The sequence below is a fragment of the Podarcis vaucheri genome (genome assembly GCF_965113315.1).
Source record: "Podarcis vaucheri genome assembly, chromosome: 1".
Classification (NCBI taxonomy): Eukaryota; Metazoa; Chordata; class Lepidosauria; order Squamata; family Lacertidae; genus Podarcis; species Podarcis vaucheri.
This window is the reverse complement of record NC_138759.1, coordinates 58,528,495-58,542,425: the sequence shown is the minus strand read 5'-3', so window position 1 is coordinate 58,542,425 and position 13,931 is coordinate 58,528,495. Positions and strand designations below refer to the sequence as shown.

General features: G+C 43.4%; 1 protein-coding gene and 1 long non-coding RNA gene across 2 annotated transcripts in view; one reads left to right on the top strand and one right to left on the bottom strand.

Annotated features, from left to right (window-relative positions):
- The window catches only part of TRIM44 (tripartite motif containing 44), a 92,955-nt gene extending 87,192 nt beyond the window's left edge, over window positions 1-5,763 (top strand). Inside the window, exons 6-7 of the mRNA XM_082226785.1 lie at window positions 2,691-3,744; window positions 4,003-5,763. The gene's annotated coding sequence lies outside the window, so the exon portion shown is untranslated. The remainder of the gene's footprint in view (window positions 1-2,690; window positions 3,745-4,002) is intronic.
- Window positions 5,764-6,547: 784 nt separating this feature from the next.
- The window catches only part of LOC309535048, a 100,650-nt gene continuing 93,266 nt past the window's right edge, over window positions 6,548-13,931 (bottom strand). Inside the window, exon 3 of the long non-coding RNA XR_014220991.1 lies at window positions 6,548-7,243. This is a non-coding gene — a long non-coding RNA (uncharacterized lncRNA). The remainder of the gene's footprint in view (window positions 7,244-13,931) is intronic.

The following is a 13,931-nucleotide window of genomic DNA, read 5'->3' as shown; positions in this document are numbered from 1 at the left end:
CAGAAATATTGCTTCAGGTTAAGAACTTTGCTTCAGGCTGAGAACAGAAATTGTGCTCCAGCGGCGCAGCAGCAGCAGGAGGCTCCATTAGCTAAAGTGGTGCTTCAGGTTAAGAACAATTTCAGGTTAAGTACGGACCTCCGGAACAAATTAAGTACATAACCCAAGGTACCACTGTACTCCCACCTTTCCAGACTAGGGTTGAAGGTGCTGAGCTTCTGCATTGTGAAGAACACAGTGAGGTGTTTAGTGACGGTCCAATGATATTGAGACAAGACACCTTGGATTAGGGGAGGAAGGAAGAATCCACAATGCAGACAAGATCTATCTAAGTCTGCCTGCTTTTACTCCAATGTCTCTGCTTCCCCTGTGGAATTAATGATTAAATCTTTATTCAGCAAATCTAGGAATAGATCCTGATCGTCGCTAACTAAAATGAAAATTGACTCTTTTCTGCAACAGCATTTACAAGAGGGTATTATTTTCCTGACTTCAGCAAGCCATCAAAATAAATAATAGCCTTTCAAACTTGCTGCTTAGGTGGGAGCCCTTGCTATATAGCTCGATACAATGTCGCCATTGCAAAGTAGGAAGTGGGCAAATGCAAAGCTGTAGCAAGGGCTTTTTAGAAGCATGCATTGGGCAGAATCAGATGGAAAGTGTAAATCGCATGAAATATCAAGGCATTTGTATAGAAGTCAAAACAATAGCCTTTAAATCCCATGGGGTTACGTTGCAGTTGCCGGTTAGCTGGGTTGGTTAGAGTGTGGTGCTCATAACACCAAGGTCACTGGTCCAATCCCCAAACAGGCTAGCTGCATATTCCTGCATTACAGAGGGTTGTACAGTCGTACCTTGGATCCCGAACACCTTGCGAGTTGAACGTTTTGGCTCCCGAACGCCGCAAATCCGGAAGCCAATCGGAAGCTGCGCCTTGGTTTCTGAACGTTTTGGAAGTTGAATGGACTTCTGAGGTACCACTGCATTAGATGATGCTCACGGTCCTTTCCAACCCTGCAGATCTAGTCTAATAATTATGTCCAGCATGCAGATATTGGAGACGTGTAGCAAATTCAGATTGCCAGAAGTTGTGGATAGCCATGTCTCTGCCTCATAATGATGAGCTGAAGGAATAACCGGTGTTCTTTTGGACCAAAGAAAGAACATTGACCTCTGAGTTATGTCCAAAAATAACGCTTGAATATGTAGGTGTAACTCTTAAGTAAAAAAATCTATTCTAGTTCAGAACTTGCTGGCAGGAGTTGGTATTGGCACACCCTGAATCCAACATCCTTTTAGGAAATGTTACATAGTCCCAGCAGGGAAAGCCCCCAAACCTTCGTTGAGCCATGGGTGGGAAAGACTAATGGGGAGCAGTGTCACAGAAACCTTACATGGTTGTTATCTGTGTTTTTACCTGCTCTGTGAATAGATGGAACGTCTCTGTATCTAGAACTGACAGTCCTGCCCTTGCAGCAAGCAGGAGGCTGACTTAAAATTTAACAAGCTCTTTGTGTCAATCATTTCAGGAGCATCCTTCAGAACACAGAGGTTTTGAAAACCCGTTTTTCATGGAGCTACCCATGGGTTAAATTTTAATCTCTGTCAAAGACATCTGCTGGGCTGAGAATGCTGTCTTCTTTCTTTAAAGGGGTTAGGAAGGATAGAACCACAATGTAATACACATTATTTAGCTTGCAGTGGGGACCTGCTAGACCCTAGCATGTTCCAACTGCATGTTCAACTTATTTCTGTTTCTCTTAAGTCATTTTTGGTCCAGGGTTTTGGCTAGTGATCAGACTGAAAGATCTAAGCAAGATAAGAAGGTGATGTGTGTGCATGTATTTAAGTCTCAGGGGAGGTAGATTTTATAGGTTGGTTATTGTAATAGAAGATACTCTTGTCAGGAGTTTTAAATATAGTGTCGAAGAGACAGAAAGGCAAGACGCTCAGAAGTCAAATCCTGTACTTCGGCACAATTTCTCCTTTAGAATACGTGAATATACCTGCACACCATTCACATGGACTCTAATGCACATTTTTGATAGAAGGTAAAAATACAACATTATGTCCTCTAAGGAAGCTCCCAATAACCAAACCCATTGTCTTTTTTTAAGCAGTGGTTATAACTTACAGTTAATATGGTATGCAGCAAAATATTCCCTATATCACACACCACAGATGGTGAGTGAATTGTCATAAAGGCAACCAACAAGGCTTGTGTCAAGGATGATGTATTGGTACAGACAGCTACTGTAAATAACAACACCTGTGGAAACAATAAATTTACAAATGGTTTGTAACCCAGTAACATCATAGTAGCGACAAAACACTCGCAGTGGAATATATCCTGGGTCTGTCAGATGATATTTGGTCAGCCTCCTCCTCTAGCCCAACTCCTCTAGCAGAGCAACCACCACAAGTTATGAAATTACTGCTTTTCTGCAGAATTTAATAGCACTGAATTGCCAAGAAACACATGGTTTGAATTCTGGTTTCTCTCCTGAATCCATAGAACCTACTAAGTCCCATCAGCACCAGCTGGCAGCATGGCTGGTGGCCAGGCATGTTGGGAGTTCTAGTCCAGCATCTGAAGGTTCACCACAGGTTCCCCATCCCTGTCAGAGAACCTAAACTGGTGACTTTCCTAGAATTCATGCCATGCTTTCCTATTTTTCTTTTACCCACAGGAATTTTCCCTTGCAGAGGATGGTCCTACACTGAAAACTCCTGCGGTGAAGAAGTCCTTGGAAGATGATCTGAATCTTTGCCAGAAACAACAGTCGCCTTCTGCTTTTACAGCATGCTTCTCCTGCCTCCGAGACAACCTGTCTCTTCTCCCAGACACATCCTTTGCAAGCACACTTCTTTTCACGCCTAATGATTTATTCAATCATCAATCACCTTATTTCTACGGGTTGACAAACAATCTTCTCAAAGACAAGACTGAAAACGCGGTGCTTACGATGAATATAAAATGCCATCACAGTAAAAAGTGGAAATAACATGCTCATATTTTCATTTTAGTTGCAAGGTCCTCGACTAAGTTTCAGTCATTCAGTGCAGCTAAGATGGGGGGGAATAAAAGTTTGCTTTTTAAAAATTAGGCTTTCAAGATATATTTGAGAATAAAATTTTAATTAACTGTAAAAGATGCTTTTGGTATAAATAACCTTTGGAACAGTGTTATTTTATTTTTAGTACAGATATGCATCAGACACAAGCTACAGACCTTTGGCATCATAACTCTCATTATGGGTTTCTGTGAGATTTTGAAAACCTGAAAAACTACAATGTGGGATGACCAGTATATTAAACTTCACAATTCTTTTTAAAGGGTTTTTTTTTTGTGTGTGTGTTTTTGCCTTCTGGCTTCTGACCTTGAAGTGTCGTCATGTCTTTTTTGATAATTTATTCCTCAAGCTTTTCTGTATACAATTAATAGGAGTTTTACCGGCTGATGTGTACCTATATATCAACCCAAGTGATTTGAGCAGTTTTTCTAGTATACTGGAAAGAATTGTTATTGCTCTAGGCAAGTAGGAATAATTATAATGTATGTTGTAGTACGAATGATGATAATAAAGTGGCAAAACCAGAATCATCTGTGAATTCACACTGTATTAGATCTTGAGATGTCCTTCCAATTCAGTCAGGCTGTTTGCTAGAAGCAGACTGCAGTTGCAGACCCTGAGGGTTAGATACAGGGGCGCCTCTAGGTTCTTAAAAGCTTCAAGAGCCAGTGTGGTGTAGTGGTTAAGAGCGGTAGTCACGTAATCTGGGTAACCGGGTTCGCGTCTCCGCTCCTCCACCTGCAGCTGCTGGGTGACCTTGGGCCAGTCACACTTCTCTGAAGTCTCTCAGCCCCACTCACCTCACAGAGTGTTTGTTGTGGGGGAGGAAGGGAAAGGAGATTGTTAGCCGCTTTGAGACTCCTGAAGGGGAGTGAAAGGCGGGATATCAAATCCAAACTCTTCTTCTTCTTCTTCTTCAAGGGCATAGGCCCATGATGCAAATTTGCATATGCTAATTTAAACAGAGGCCTCTGAGCAAATTAAGATGATTGGCGGCTGGGGTCTCACCAGCACTGCGCCCTTTGCAATGTACACAGCTGTCCTGTAGGTGAAGCAAAATAATTAGTTTTCAAAATTTGAAGGTGGTACATCGTGGTGTTTGGAACTTGCACTGATTATGGGAAGGACCATAGCAGAGCACATCCTTCACAAGCTGAAGGTCCCAGCTCTGAATGACATCTCCAGGTAAGGCTGGCAGAAACCCCTGTCCGAAAACCTTGGAGAGCTTCTGCCCATCAACATAGACTACGCTAGGTGGACCAGTGCTCTGGCTTCGCATAAGGCAGCTTCCTATGTTGTTTTGATTACTTCCTATTTGTTTAAGTCTCCTTGAGTGGACTTTCTACCCTGAAAGGTGGCCTAAAAATATTCTTAAAATTATCATGGAACTTGAGAGCAATAAACTTGTGAGCCTTATGAGGGAAAGGTAGAAGCAAATGTTTTCCCACATAGGAAATGTTTGAGGAAGCTGCATAACTGATTATTTAGAGAAAGGATTTGGGAGTGTTGTGGTATTTTTTTAAGGAACGGCACACAAACCATCAAAGAAGTGCAAGGATGGTGGTTTCTAATTACAGCAAGTTAGACTTCTCAAGTTAATGCTTTCTAACTAGAACAGAGGCTCAGTGAAGAAAGGAGCCCCTAGAAAAAGTTCAGATCTTCTTCAGAAGACTACAAAGGTGGACATATCTGAAAGGACTCACTGGCCAGCATCCATGCAGCGGTGGTTGTGGAAAGTGGTGTGCTGGTGTCCTGAGTGCTCCTATCATTGAGTAACATGGGGAGAGAGGGACTCTTATGCTGATGGGCAAGTGCTGAAAGCAGATAGCAGACCTTGCATGGTGGAGAAAGCATCCCATAAAGTCCAGTGTAGACAGATGACATCAGCACATCTTGAAACCTCCTCATGCATTGTTCTGTGAACATACCTTCACAATGCAGCCTTGGCTCCCCCCTGCCCTGCCCTCCCCCCACTGCCTGTTACAAAAATGCCCTTTTCAGGATCTGTTTTTATTTTTTATTTTTGTTGATAATATACATATGCCTTTCTGCCATGCTAAAGGCACGTAAGCTGAAAGCGATATGGAAGCAGTGGTTTAAATGTGCATTTCCAGGTAAGTAGCCCAATGTCCTTTGCTATAGAAATCACTTGGTGAGATGCCAGTACATTTTGAAATGACCGTCCCTGGCCCAAACCAATTACCCCTGCCTTATAAATGAGGCTGACACTTGGAAGTGATAAACTCTGCAAGTCCAGACTCCTTAATGTTTTAAGGAAACACAGCTGGGAAATCTCTTTAGCACAGTAAGTGAAGGCTATTTTTTATTTAAAAAATAGTCATGGCCACCTGACTTGCACTGAAGTTAGCATCTTAAATTGGTTCAGTTCCTAGAAGCCAGCTCCCATGGGGCTAATATATATATCCCCTTTCCTGGGATCTTTTGTGGGTGGGGCAGGAATGGTTTGTTTTTTTGGTTTTGCTTTTGCTTATAGATGCTGTCAGAATTCCAAGCAGAAATTTTTGTCCATCTGATTGCTAAAATAGGTAATTCAGACTGTAAGGCTTGTCTATTGAAGTTAGCTTTTTGTTTCTTTTCTACTGTTTCTAGTGTCTTCCATACACAATTGCCTGTGTTATGTTATGATTTGCCTATATCTCTCCATTATCAATAAAAACAATTTTCTCCATTTGCTGCGTTCTAGATTGAGCTGAACTTGCACATTTCTCAAACCCATGAACATGCCTAGCTGTTTGGCAACATTTCGGACATAGAATTGTATAGTTGGAAGGGATGTGAAAGGAGTCTGTAAAGGGAGGGTTGAAGGACCCCGGTACTGAGAGAGACAGTATGACTTTATACATATGTGTGCTAGGCTATCCTCCTTTCAACTTTGGAGGGCTTTGGGAGGAATCAGAAAATTTCATTAGAAGGCTGGTAGCAACACAGAACTGGGTAGCTCAGGGGCATGAAATGTGGGACACAAAACATATTGGGGAAAAGAGTGATTTCCCATGAGAGGCATATATTCTGCTTAGGCCCCACTTGTTAGGGCACAGTTTCCCCCCTTTCTACTACAACCCATCAGTTAGCCTTTCTCCATTTGCTGATAACCCTATGGAATTCTTGGAAAATTTAGAGGAAGTGTCACTGTGCTGTAGATAGAACGGGACAGAGATATATGATGGAGGGAGGCAAATTATACTGAGGGTCTTTCCAGGCAATTATTTCCCCCTCTCACACAATAAATGTGTAGTTCCAGGTTCCAGACATACGTTTATCAACATAGTGCTTCTGTTGCAAGGATAATATTGCATCCCCCCCCCCATCACTTATCGCTTAGAATTTGGTTGTGAGCATTTAGAAGGCATCTAATGAGTACGAAAAAATAGGCATATCAGTCCCTTTTGAGGTGTTAATCATGCAAAATGGGATCTGTGTGTAGAAAGGGACAATGTGTCAATGTAGAAAGGGACAATGTGTCAACATGTTGAGCCTGGGCATCTGAGAAAGGGAAGCCTATGCACAGATCATTCTGGGTTGAGAGTTTGTGTGGAATACTAGGCACTTGGGCTTCCTCTTCTCAGCCCTCCATTCATCGCACATTGGAAAGAGTGGGGTGAAGAAGCCACTTGACACACCATGTCATGGGCAGGGGTCAGCTTCGCCTGCTGAACAGCAGCCTGAAGGGGGAGAAGCCGGAGCGACTCCACCTGCAGCTGATCAGCCCTCAAGGACACAGGAAAAGGCAACAACGAGAATCAGCTGGCTTCAGCCTCCTTCAGCAGAGAGTAGTCAGATGCTGGAAACGATGCTTGTAGTTCCTAGCCTTACCGTGCTGCTTCCTGCTCATCTTGTCCCTTGATCATCAGATTCCCTGAACCCTGGATCATCTGACCACATGGATTGCTGTTTCCTTGACTTTAGGACTGGACCTTTACTTCGAATGCTGACTTTGTCTCCAGGCAGGTACACCTCAGAGTCTCTTCTGGTTGGCCTCCCACTCCACTGAACTCTGCATGTCATTTTTCTGCAATGAGACTACAACACACCATACATTTCAATGCATGAATCATGTGACTATCACGTGACTGGGCAGACCTCTCTTGGCCCAGAAGTGCAGGAGATGAATCTGATGGTTTTTCAAGCCAATAGTTCTCCAGCGGCATCTTAAAAACATCATAAATTTTATATAATGATTGACAACTATATTTGAGATTCTTCTTTTCCTCAGACACATAAAAGGATGCAATAAGTGCTTCGTATGAAAACAGACAATAAGAGATACCAGTAATTCTGAAAAAATAAAATTACAACTTCAAAACAAAACTAAAATATAAGCAAACACCCCCTCTCCACTGTCTTCCTAAAGGAAGGATTTCAGTGGCTACTAGCCATGAGACGGAAACATGGAAGGTGCCTAAAGAAGCCAGGGTGGCTATCTAAAGAACTTTTAACTGATTAAGATTTTAAAAGGATGTGTGCAAAAAATGGAAAAGGGGGGAAACCACCAAAGAGGAATTCAAACAAATAGCCAGCACGTGTAGACACAAAGTCAGAAAAGCTAAAGCACAGAATGAACCCAGGCTTGCTAGAGAGGTTAAAAGCAACAAAAAAGGCTTTTATGGGTATGTCCGTAGCAAAAGGAAGAACAAAGAAACAGTGGGGTCACTCAGAGGAGAAGATGGTGAAATGCAAACAGGGGACACAGAAAGGGCTGAACTCCTCAATGCCTTCTTTGCCTCAGTCTTCTCCGATAAAGAAAACAATGCCCGACCTGAAGAATTTGGAGCAAATGATTCAGCAGAGGAAACACAGCCCAGAATAACTAAGGAGATAGTACAAGAATACTTGGCTAGTTTAGATGTATTCAATTCTCCAGGGCCAGACGAACTGCATCCAAGAGTATTAAAAGAACTGGCAGATGTGATCTCAGAACCACTGGCAGTCATCTTTGAGAATTCCTGGAGAACAAGCGAAGTCCCGGCAGACTGGAGGAGGGCAAATGTTGTCCCTATTTTCAAAAAGGGGGAAAGAGAGGACCCAAATAATTATCACCCAGTCAGTCTGACATCAATACCAGGGAAGATTCTGGAGCAAACAGTCTGTGAGCACCTAGAAAGGAATGCTGTGATCACCAATAGTCAGCATGGATTTCTGAAAAATAAGTCATGTCAGACTAACCTGATCTCGTTTTTTGACAGAATTACAAGCCTGGTAGATGAAGGCAACACAGTGAATGTAGCCTACCTTGATTTCAGCAAGGCATTCGACAAGGTGCCACATGATATTCTTGTAAAGAAGCTGGTAAAATGCGGTCTTGACTATGCTACCACTCAGTGGATTGGTAACTGGCTGACTGACCGAACCCAAAGGGTGCTCATCAATGGTTCCTCTTCATCCTGGAGAAGAGTGACTAGTGGGGTGCCACAGGGTTCTGTCTTGGGCCCGGTCTTATTCAACATCTTTATCAATGACTTGGATGATGGACTCAAGGGCATCCTGATCAAATTTGCAGATGACACCAAACTGGGAGGGGTGGCTAACACCCCAGAGGACAGGATCACACTTCAAAACAACCTTGACACATTAGAGAACTGGGCCAAAACAAACAAGATGAACTTTAACAGGGAGAAATGTAAAGTATTGCACTTGGGGAAAAAAAATGAGAGGCACAAATACAAGATGGGGGACACCTGGCTTGATAGCAGTACATGTGAAAAGGATCTAGGAGTCTTGGTTGACCACAAACTTGACATGAGCCAACAGTGTGACGCGGCAGCTAAAAAAGCCAATGCAATTCTGGGCTGCATCAATAGGAGTATAGCATCTAGATCAAGGGAAGTAATAGTGCCACTGTATTCTGCTCTGGTCAGACCTCACCTGGAGTACTGTGTCCAGTTCTGGGCACCACAGTTCAAGAAGGACACTGACAAACTGGAACGTGTCCAGAGGAGGGCAACCAAAATGGTCAAAGGCCTGGAACGATGCCTTATGAGGAACGGCTAAGGGAGCTGGGCATGTTTAGCCTGGAGAAGAGGAGGTTAAGGGGTGATATGATAGCCATGTTCAAATATATAAAAGGATGGCATATAGAGGAGGGAGAAAGGTTGTTTTCTGCTGCTCCAGAGAAGCGGACAGGGAGCAATGGATCCAAACTACAAGAAAGAAGATTCCACCTAAACATTAGGAAGAACTTCCTGACAGTAAGAGCTGTTTGACAGTGGAATTTGCTGCCAAGGAGTGTGGTGGAGTCTCCTACTTTGGAGGTCTTTAAGCAGAAGCTTGACAACCATATGTCAGGAGTGCTCTGATGGTGTTTCCTGCTTGGCAGGGGGTTGGACTCCATGGCCCTTGTGGTCTTTTCCAACTCTATGATTCTATGATTCTATGACTATGCTCTATGTCTATTGAAGACAATATGCCTCTGAAAGCCAGCAGGAAGAAATGGCAGGAGGGGAGAGTAATGTTGTGCTTAGCGCCTTCTTTTGGACTTACTATATGCATCTGTTTGGCCACTGTGCAGGATGCTCTTAGGTTCCTCTGAAGCCTCCCATTTGTCTCTTGCTTTTTCTCGAAGAGTCTCTCTCTCACAACTTTCCAAGATGTTCATATGGGCCACTCTTCCAACATTCATTCAGTGTTGTACATTGGATGGAAAAGCTGCTCTCCAGCATCTGTTTCAGCACATACCTCTAGGTATGCTAGCTTGTCAGTTGACCAGTTGTATAACTGCACAAAGAAGGAAAGCCAGTTGCTTACCTATAACTTTCTAAGGTGAGCACCTTGGGCAGTCACACAAGTCGCCCTCATTTCCCACTGCTGATGTTGTGGCTTTTTGGGCCTTGGAATTTTCCTAGCATTGTAGGAAGAAAACTGCTAAGGTGGTCCTCTATCCCCTCAACTCATGCACAGGAAATGCGAAGGTCTGTACCCGAAAGGAGTGAGTACAGCTACTTACCTATAGACAGATTCCCAGGTACTGCGCAGGTAAAGAACGAGCAGTGTCTGACCAGATAACTGCTTGAAGAGCAAAAATTACATGTAAGCAATTGGTTGTTTTCAGTGGCTTTTGTGGTCACCTGCTGTATCAATAGAGCACAGGTGTGCTTATTCAGCTCTTTTCACCCAGAGAGAGCAACAAAGACCAAGAATGTTTGCAGAGAAATGGTATTCCCAGGTGAAGTTGTTCGCTGGAATTGGGAGTGGGAGTTTAGAGTATTAAATGAAAATGATGTTAAGCTTTCCGCAGCTGGACGTAACAGGCTAGTTGTCATAGTGCTTGCAATGGAAATTACCATAGTGAACCATTAATGTCACCCAGCCACTTTTGTCACCTCAGTTATTAGCAATATATATTAGCCACACACTGCTTAATGCCAGCATAGACTTCTAAGTGGTTTCCAAAGTATAAAAACCAGTTAGGCAAACATAAAAATGTAAACATCTATAATTAAAATGCACAATAAATCCCATTTTAAAAATTTAAATATAAACATATAATTAAAATACGTAATAAAACAATCCCATTAAAACAATGCAGCAATTCTACAATTAAATACAAGGGGCTCCTAGAATTCTGCCAGTGATCACCTTTCCTTACAACACAGAACGTTCCATAAATTGTGGCTTGGCATACAGATTCCTAAAGTCTTGTATGCCCATCATTCAACAATATTTGGGTGTGTATTTTTAGGAGGCAGACAGCGGTATTGCAAAGTCTGCTGCAGCAACATGCTACTACCCTTGGATAGAGAAGAGCAAGGGCAGCATTAAGGAATAAATCCAGGGGTTTTTAATCATCTGAAAAGGCTTTCTTGTCTATCACAGATACGATGCTGAAGACATGCTCTGAAGGAGGTGATAAAATGTTTATTGGATATAGGAGGCTTTTGGCTACACAAGGGCTTTCCGGGGTAAATTGCCTTTCGTTGAGCCGATGGCTATTCTCAGTAAGACACTTCTGTTTGGTCTTGTTGGCATGGCAAACCCCCGCACCGTTTGCCCAGGGTCCTCTTTTAGCACATTATCAGTTTCCTTTCATGCCTGGGCTGAGTGACACCTCTTCCTCATTTTTGGCTCAGTGAAAATGACACGGAATTCAGTTCTGGCCTTCTAAGCAAAGAATCCAGTAGCAGAGCTCCCTAAGCAAAAGGGCAGCTCCAAACCCTCTGCAGTGTGTCCAAGCCACTGCCAACACTCCCAGCAGACGCTCCCATTTAAAATAACAGGTCAAATAGTGCAAATGCCTTTTGCCCCGAGATGGGATGCTGTCTGCCTGCATATAAAATATTAAATTCAGTATCAATTATAAGAACGTTGAGCTGCAAAAAAAAGAAATGAAATGCATTCTGTAAGTGAAGACTCTAGGCCAGAAAAAAATGATTTAAAATGGGGTGTTGTTGTTTTTTTAAAAAAGAAAGCAGCCTTTTAGTTTGTTTTTAACTGCTCTTAATTATTGAAATAAGATGTTGACAAATAAATCCTTGAGAGATAATGAGGATACTAATGAGAAGTAGCAACATAAATATGTTCATAAAATATATATTGAAAAGTAACAAAGGCAAGGGAATTTGATCCGGAAAATTAGCCTCCTTTCAAAGAGCCAGCTAATTAAGTAAGAGAAAATAAAGCATAGGACTAGATGACGCATGGTTCAATATTAATAGCTACTGCTCAAAGCTTCAAACACATCCATGCCAGTCTGAAACTGGTTTCCAGTGAACAGAAATGGGTTGCATAACTTCTGGTCTGAAACCAGTTCAATATTTTCTTCTAACATCAGATCCAACCGCAAAGTAAAGCAGTTCTAGGCAGTTGTGTGTCACTAGGGGAGTTGCCTGTATTCATTTTGCAAGAGGGTGAGGTGAGAAGAAATATTTCCAGTACTTACAGGGGTAAGAACATAAGCCTGCTGGATCAGGCCAAAGGACCAAAAAGCCCAGCATCCTGTTCTCATAGCAGCCCACCAGACCCCTGTGGGAAGCCTGTAAGGTGGACAGGAGCACAGCAGCACTTTGTGCACCTGTGATTCCCAGCAACTGAAATTGAGAGGCTTTCTGGCTCTGACCACAGAGGTAGAGCACAGCCATTGTGGCTATAGCAAAAGACAAGTGTGCATTTATTTCTGTGCCTTCTTCACCTGTCTCCCCATTTCCTATCTATGGATTAAACAACCCACGCTGAATATTATTTTGGACTTTTCTACTTGTGGGTGTATGCATATATAACTCCAGGAGTTCAAGTAAGATGGTGAGCACCAGGTGCTTCAACAATAATATTAATATTCAAAAGGGTTTCTTAACCAATATTAAGCCTAAATTCCCCCGGGGGAACTGCTTAATAAAAGTCAGGATCTTTGTGCCGAAGGCAGCACGTGACAGAATGGGGTGAGGAGAGGCGAGGGGAGGGGAGGAGAGCCCAGCCCCAATATTCATTCACAAATCACGGTTTATGGCGCCTCAAATGGTTGTCCAAACGAGGCACTCAGTGCAGTCATTAATTTCCACCCCCTTAATTGAAGTTTGCGTCCTTCGCATTACATTATCCAAACTGTAGTGGCTTCATTCTGGAAACATAAAATATTTATACGGGGGGAAATAGCCTAGCTGCTATTTGTTTTAAGAACTGCAGCGTCCAGGGTGACTTTGGGGGAACCACACAATATGAATAACTTCTCACGTAGATGCAAAAACTCAACCGATGCAGACGGAGAATAGATTGTAACTTGAATCTCCTGAGGAATGCTCTGCGAGGAAAGCAAGTGTGTGCTTGCTTCACCCCCTCTCTCAAGTGTTCAAGCTAAACGACTCCTGTGTCAGTTCCTGTGCTACTGTAATGGGTTTCAGATGAGCCCCATGAGCTGTCTCTGTTCTGGAAGTTAATATTACATTACCAACCTATTGCTGAGACACATGGTTCAAATTATTATCAAAGCGCCCTCGCCATCTCCAATGACGACGGGCTGTTTGCACATTGGCTTTATCACTTAATAACAGCAATATCAATTGATGCCTTGCATTTGGTTAAGGGCCATTGCAGAGATAACACACATATGACCTTACATAATGCTTTTTGGTGGCATTTGGTTTATGAACCAAGCCAGGAGGAAGAAGAAGAAGATGAAGAAGAAGAGGAGGAGGAGGAGGTTTGGATTTGATATCTCACTTTATCACTACCTGAAGGAGTCTCAAAGTGGCTAACATTCTCCTTTCCCTTCCTCCCCCAGAACAAATACTCTGTGAGGTGAGTTGGGCTGAGAGACTTCAGAGAAGTGTGACTAGCCCAAGGTCACCCAGCAGCTGCATGTGGAGGAGGGGGGATGCAAACCCAGTTCACCAGATTATGAGTCTACCACTCTTAACCACTACACCACACTACTACACCACACAGGTGAGACAATGGCCCCCACCATATCTGAGAGATCTACAGGCATTCATTGTTTTTTATCCCCCCCCCCCATTTTCTTGAGTCCAGGCAATGCTTAATTTTATCCCCCATGTATATCCGATTAGTAAAGCCTCAGGTTTCTGGTGTGCTACATGACAACTCACCAGTGGCATAGCGTGGGTTGTCAGCACCCGGGGCAAGGCAAGTAATTTGCGCCCCCTAACCCGTGGATTGGGACGCGGGTGGCGCTGTGGGCTAAAGCCTCAGCGCCTAGGGCTTGCCGATCGAAAGGTCGGCGGTTCGAATCCCCGCGGCGGGGTGCGCTCCCGCTGCTCGGTCCCAGCGCCTGCCCACCTAGCAGTTCGAAAGCACCCCCGGGGGCAAGTAGATAAATAGGTACCGCTTACCAGCGGGAAGGTAAACGGCGTTCCGTGTGCGGCTCTGGCTCGCCAGAGCAGCGTTGTCACG